Source organism: Haliotis rubra, unplaced genomic scaffold, assembly GCF_003918875.1.
Source record: "Haliotis rubra isolate DU_JTF1 unplaced genomic scaffold, ASM391887v1 Scf377, whole genome shotgun sequence".
Classification (NCBI taxonomy): Eukaryota; Metazoa; Mollusca; class Gastropoda; order Lepetellida; family Haliotidae; genus Haliotis; species Haliotis rubra.
The window spans coordinates 77,338-84,501 of NW_025767054.1; the positions used below are offsets into that span (position 1 = coordinate 77,338).

The following is a 7,164-nucleotide window of genomic DNA, read 5'->3' on the forward strand; positions in this document are numbered from 1 at the left end:
AAAGCTATCTGTATGATTCTCTAATTTCAGGATAATTTGGTTTCTTAATAATCAGGATAGTGTTTTTTGTATGTTTGCCTGTCATTATCAGATGATCGCTGGATATAAAATGTTGAGCCTTTAGAAAAAAAATTGGAACAAAATCTTACTTGAATAATGTATACTACACAAAAGAAGTTAAGGAAACCTTGATGTCTTCATATGAATACTACATGACAGACTGACAACAGTAATATAAAAAAATGGATGTTCTTTAACTTTTTTGAGTAGTATATGTGTAACAAGTCATACTATCAGAAATCTTGAAATATTAACTTTACAAGATGATGAACTTTATCTGTTGGTAGTTTGGTGAACTCTGATCTGATGACAGCTTTCAATTCTATTTCATGGTTTTAATATGTCAAGAGGCTAGAGAAAATGAAAGACTGTCATTGTGAAACTAGAAACAAGGTCAGATTTGGTCTGGAGTAATTATGAACATATACCAAAATAACAATGAGACAGTGCTCAAAATGACCAATTTGTACATGAATTTAGAAGATTTTTTGTTTTTCTTTGTTATGGACTGGAGTAATTACAGATGGTATTGGCACCTTGATCTGCAGGTTTTTTGTGTTTTGATATATTCTGATGCCATACAAGAAGAGGGAAAGGGAATACTTATTACACTGAACAAATGGCCAGCAGAAATATCTTCCTTTCATCCTAGAGGTTTTATGGATGGGTTGGTGTTTTCATTGAAGAAGGGAAGTGTTATAACATGAAGTTGTCACTGTCTTCCATATTCTTAAATGGCATCGTATTGTATTTGTGCCAGCTGAGATTATATTGTTTTATTTTTTTATGTTTTGTTAACAAATATTAGATTTGTAGTATGTATTACAAATTCCTGTTTTCCCACGACATTTACAATGGGAGATTTCCATCTTGAGTTCATATCTAGTTAACATGCTCTAGTGTGTCTTGTTAAACATATCCTCCAGTCAAATATGCTGCCATTTGATATTCTGGGGGCACCGTGGAATTTATTATATAAAATTTACGTTTTCTCAGGAAATGCATGAAAAATATAATTGTGCCTTAAACTGCTCAGAAAATAATGTCTAATACAAAAATATATATTCTTGCATGGTAGAAAAATGTAAGAGCTAAGAGTTTTATTGAAAAGTAACTGGTTTTGCTGGTGTACCCTCAAGAATATCAAATGGTTGGCCCTTACCATTGTATGATGAGTAAGAAGATTATCTCAGTAAGTAGGGGATTATAATGGTTATTTAGCATATGCTTAATGTGATAATCCTCTCCTATCTGCATGCATTTATGTATTGTTGAATATGGGTATATGACTTGTGGTTATGCAAGTTGCTCATTGTGCTTGTAACCATGGAAACATGCATTTAGCATTCACTGATTATCATATATTCTTGACAATGTTCTTGCAGCATTAAAATGTAACATTTAATGGAAACATATGATGTATCACAGTAGACATATATTGGAGTATGCCAGCAAAATATGACCAAAGTTTGATTGTAATGATTTACCAAAAGAGAAAGGTTGTATGTGAGATATACTCTATGGTGTTTGTCCAAGGATAATCAAAAATACTTAAGAGTAAAATGCTGTGTTTATTCCATCTTGATCTGACAATTTGCATCTGGCATAAGCTTACTATTAAGAAACAACCTAAACCACATAAATACCTAGTATCTTTAGATGCTGTTATCTTTGTGTATGAGACACTCATTGAGTGTGTATCTTCAATAGGACTATAGTCTGTTTGCAGTGAAAACGTACCAATGAATTTCACTTTTAACAAAAAAGTAAGTCGAATAAAGTGAAATTAAGATTGCGAATCCTCATAATTTTACCTTGCCATTTGAACATTTAAATCTCAGAATTTTATTCAACTAAGAATAAAAGTTGTTTAACAAACAATCGTAGTTTCAAATCGCTATTATTGGTTTGTATTACAAGGGGGTTTACACATTAAATGAAACACCAAGAAAAAGCAGGGTTGGCCTAAGTTAACGCTCATCACGTACCGCACGTGCATTTGTTTCACTGTTCCAACTACTGCGCTTACCCCCTTGTAATACAAACCAATAATAGCGATTTGAAACTATGATCGTTTGTTAAAACAACTTTTATCCTAAGTTGAATAAGTTTTAAACGTTCAATTGGCAAGGTAAAATTATGACGATTCGCAATCTGAAGTTCACTGTATTTGATTTACTATTTCGCTTAAAGTGAAATTCATCGGTATGTTTTCACTGCAAACAGACTATGATGACCATCACCAGTTCAGGGAGTACCAAGCTAAGTTGTATTGACTTCTACTTAAACACGTGAGGCTAAGAAATAGAACATTTATGAGGCCTTGTGATTTTTTTTTAAATACTGCACATCACTGAAATTTACTGATGCCAGAATTTAAAATGATGCAGGAATATATTTCAGATTTCTCTTGTGATATGATGGACACAGATCATGCTTGATAACTGACACTGGTTTAAACTTTGTGTCAATCTATTTTTAATGCAGTGTAATGTTGTTGATCAGTGTCTTTAGTAAAGTTCTGCAAATGAATATTTACCCCACAAGTTTTACAACAATTTTGATGTGTTTGTTGAGCTGGACATGTGTGGCGTGTCTGTGTCTAGTCGTGAATTCCCCCTTGAGTACAGGGCGTTACCATGGTAGAACTATGACATCACACAGTCCCTAGGTCAGTGGGTGGCATGATGCCAGCTACAGGATGTCAGTAGGCTAATATGAGACATGGTGGGCAAAAAGGAAGTTAATGAAGGCAGGGTTGACACTCTGGTTGACAAGCAAGTGGCTGCATGGAAACACTCCAGAAGTAAAAAGTATCTACGTATGGTCACTTGTACTGAAACATTGCTTTGACAACATAAACAAATTATAAAATCCATTTAGGCCGTCTTCACTGACACTTCGTCCACTTAAAAACTGCTACTTAAAGATAAATAGAATAGTTTCTTGTTGGTTGCTTTGGTTACTCAAGGTTGTGAAATGCTTACATTCTTATTCCCTGTCATGTATAAATGCTATAGGGAACGTTTAACTGAAGTTTAATCTCAAAGTTTCTTCATAATGACGGTGTGTGTGTGTGTGTGTGTTGTGTGTGTGTGTGTAGCCTAGTGGTTAAAGCGTTGGCTCGTCACGCCGAAGACCCAGGTTCGAATCCCCACATGGGTACAATGTATGAAGCCCATTTCTGGTGTCCCCAGCCGTGATGTTGCTGAAATATTGCTAAAAGCGGCATAAAGCCAAACTCAGTCAGTCAGTCATACTGACGGGAGAATTTTCAACAGTATAAATGAAACAGAATCAAACGACAGGTGAAGGAAACATGGAATATAATAATATATTATTAATGGGTTCAGATTGTATGGATGGTTCTTTATTTAGATGTGTGTTATGGGAGTCATACTTTTGACTAAAGACATATCAAAACAGTACATATCTGTCTTGCCTTCAGTAAATTATTTTGAATGTGCATTGGTGTTATTGAACATGTCTGACAGGATTTTTAAGTTAGCAATTGTCATCATTAATCATGTACATGTTTCATCAGACCAAACATTTTAAAAGACAAAAAATTGAAGTTTCAATATATTATCAAAGCCCTGAATTTGCTAAAAAAAAATACTTATGACAGAAGCAGTCCGTGTCTCTTGCTGGATGAGAGTTAAGCTTTGTTTCCTGAGGTGGCCATTGAAAGTACAGATTATTTTGTGTTGACACAGAAGCGCCACACCTCTCATGCATACATACATCACAGGTGTAGTTGGCTTCAGTCTGTATTGTGTTGAGGGGGAAGTATTCAGGTTTCACTGACCCGGTTGTATGGGCTGGTGGTAGGATTACTACTCCTCATGGTGAACACAGAGCGTGTTGATATAGAACGTGTGTCCATTGTTGTGAGGAAGTGAATTAAGTCAGAAGGGTGTTGGTTTTTCATTCAGTTTACAGGTCCACTGACATTAAAGGTTGAATTATTTATTAATATGATAATATTCTAAACAAGACCTCTACTATAATTCAGTGAAGGAATCAAAACAACTCATTTCTTTCATTTTGTTTTATATTTCACTTATGCTTATTTTAGTGATAGCGTGTAAAAATGTTTCCTTGTGTTTCTACCACAGGCTAAACATGTATAGAACCAGAATAAATGCATGCATACATACATACATACATACATACATACATACATACATACATACATACATACATACATACATACATACATACATACATACTTACATACATACATACTTACATACATACATACATGACCCAATATTGTCTTTCATGTGACATTAAACATTAGTTTCACACTTGAATGATGAATTGAAATGCAAAATTCTTGTGTGAAAGGATTTCAATGGTTTTGATACAATTGCAATCAATTTTATAAAAACTACACCACATCCAACTTATTCTTCTTTCAGATACAAAATTTTGCAATGGAAAGCATTTGAATGAATAATTTAGTGTGTACTTCAAATAGGTACAAAATATATCAGTATATCACCTTTCTGGGAGAACAGAAACAGCCTATGTATGTTGGTTAGTTGTGTCAGTCAAAGGACTTACATTCCATTATGTTTCAAAGTTTACAGTGGTACTTGCTTAGCAAGCATGTCATGCCACACCAATATATTAACGTGCCTATTGTTGGTCAATAAATACTGCCTTTATTAAATTCCTGAAAAAGAAACAGAAAAAGAGTTTCAAATCAGTGAGCTAAAAGGTGTTTAAAATAATTTTTCAGTGATGTGTTTTTTTGTGATGTTGAGCTGGCTCATCCATAGAATAAGAAAATATAAAGGTCTGTCATTAGAATGACTAGGTATAGTATTATGTTGTACATGTATTTACTTGGTGTTTTTGATGTGCAGTTGTGTGAATTAACTCAAGTTTTGCTATATGTAAATAGTGTGTACTTTTCAATATTGTGCAGTAACAATAGTTATATCTGTGATATTTATACTTAGTTTCAACTGACACAGTGGTGATAGATGGGAATGGCAGTTGTCCCAATGTGTTAAATGTACTTCAAGACTGGCTCTGTTTGTGTGCTCACCAATACAATCATTTGACCAAAACAAATACAAACTGACTTTTACCTTTTATTATGACTTTAAGAACAAGAAATTATCATTCTCGCACATGTGAAAGAGGATTTCCTGGAGACGAAAATTAATACTGAAATCCATGTAATCATGATAAGAACCATTGAAGACATGGGACCAAATAAATTGTTCTGAAAGATGGAAATTCATCCTTTTTGAATAATATTTGTATCAGCTATGAAGTATTTATTGATTTTATTTACATGTGTTCTCCAGCTGTGTTAAGTAATTTCACTTTGAAGAACAACCATAGTGCAAAGCATTATTATTCACCAGGCAGAGTTGCATCCCTTAGCTGTTGAAGGATGTGCTGATCAAAGGTTTCAATGTAAGACTAGCTAAGATTTGTTGATTGTAGGTTGAAAATGTATTTATGCAACTGTGGACTAAACCTGTCCCATGAAGTTCACATATGACATAACTGAAGTTCAATGCAGGTGAAGTTCTTCTCACTCTACATAAAATAGGTACATGTAGAGTAATGCAAAATAAAATGAACTCATCCAACAGCATTAGTAACACATTTGAGATAGTCAACAAGTATATGCCAGGAAATAACAACTTTGGTATTTGATATAGAAATTTAAACTTTTTATGAAGTGCAATATTACAAAATAAAAACCAAAAACTCTGGAGAATAACCAGTCTTGGTCATCTGATGAAACAGGTTCCATAGAAGGCAACATAGTGTTGAAATGTATATGAATATATACCAGTAGTTGATAAATATAAATTTTGACCTGAATCTTGAACTTACTAAGACTGGCAAATGGCCTGAGACAAGGGGAGTGAGGAGATAGACCTTTGTTTGTCTGAATTAGGTCTGATATACTTAGTTGCCTTATGGGTACTGTCAAGTAGGAATTCCAGGTTAGAAAAAGACCCATCAACTTATGCTTGTCAAGGGACACATTGCCTATATATTGCTCAGCCCTGTGTTAAACACCAACTCTGAGATACACCTATGCCATGGCTCTATTTACTTGAGAGAAAACTGTAACCTGTACTCGGACCTTCCAAACAATATAACCTTGACCATCACCAAACATGGTTGCAACTGGTTGAACAAGTAATCATTTCGTGAAAATATTTTGTCAACAAAGGTTATGATAATTCCTGGGTATAATATTTTTTAAAGTTAATTTCAAGTGAATTTTATCTCTAAGTCTTTGAGCTTAAACTTTTCTCAAACCAAAGAAAATCAAATATGAAAAACATTTATTACAACTGCTTAACATTTTTTTTCACAAAGTGCTTCTTAAATCAAAATGAAACTCGAAGTATTAACTTTTCCTTGAGTCGTGTAAATATTCAGCAATACTCACATTCTAATAATGTTAATACCTACAGTTTTAAGTAACTAATATCCCAAGTACAGGTAGATGCTTTCATCCAAAGCTTATTGCTTTAGAAATGACAGCATTGCTAACCAGTGTGTGTGATGAATGTCCTCCCTAATACCTAATATATCTGGAGACTGTATTTCCCTGTGGTGGCCTTGTTTACACAGCCTGGTGTTGACAGTATGTTAGATACAATGTAAACAACTTGTGATGATATATGTGATCTTCCTCTCAGTCCACATTTACCCACACATGTATTATCAGACTGCCTGTGGGGTGGTGGGGTAGCCTAGTGGTTAAAGCGTTGGCTCGTCACGCCGAAGACCCGGGTTCGAATCCCCACATGGGTACAATGTGTGAAGCTCATTTCTGGTGTCCCCAGCCGTGATGTTGCTGGAATATTGCTAAAACAGCGTAAAACCAAACTCAGTCAGTCAGAATGCCTGCATTATACCTCGCGTTTGTCCCCACACACCATCTGGGGTATGTGTTGATGAACACGGTGACTGACTGTTTCTAACAGCTGTGAAAAAAAACTTATTTTTCTGTACACCTTTAGGTAAATTGATATTAATTTGTATGTACAGATAATAAGATGTGATCGAGTTGTTCATTAAATTATGTTTAATGTAATGAAGCACTGTGAATTCAGA

General features: G+C 34.4%; 1 long non-coding RNA gene across 1 annotated transcript; it reads left to right on the forward strand.

Annotated features, from left to right (window-relative positions):
- The first annotated feature begins 3,268 nt into the window (after positions 1-3,268).
- On the forward strand, positions 3,269-7,164 carry LOC124286146. Its single transcript, XR_006900958.1, has 2 exons — positions 3,269-3,305; positions 5,574-7,164. It is a non-coding gene; the product is annotated as an uncharacterized LOC124286146 (long non-coding RNA).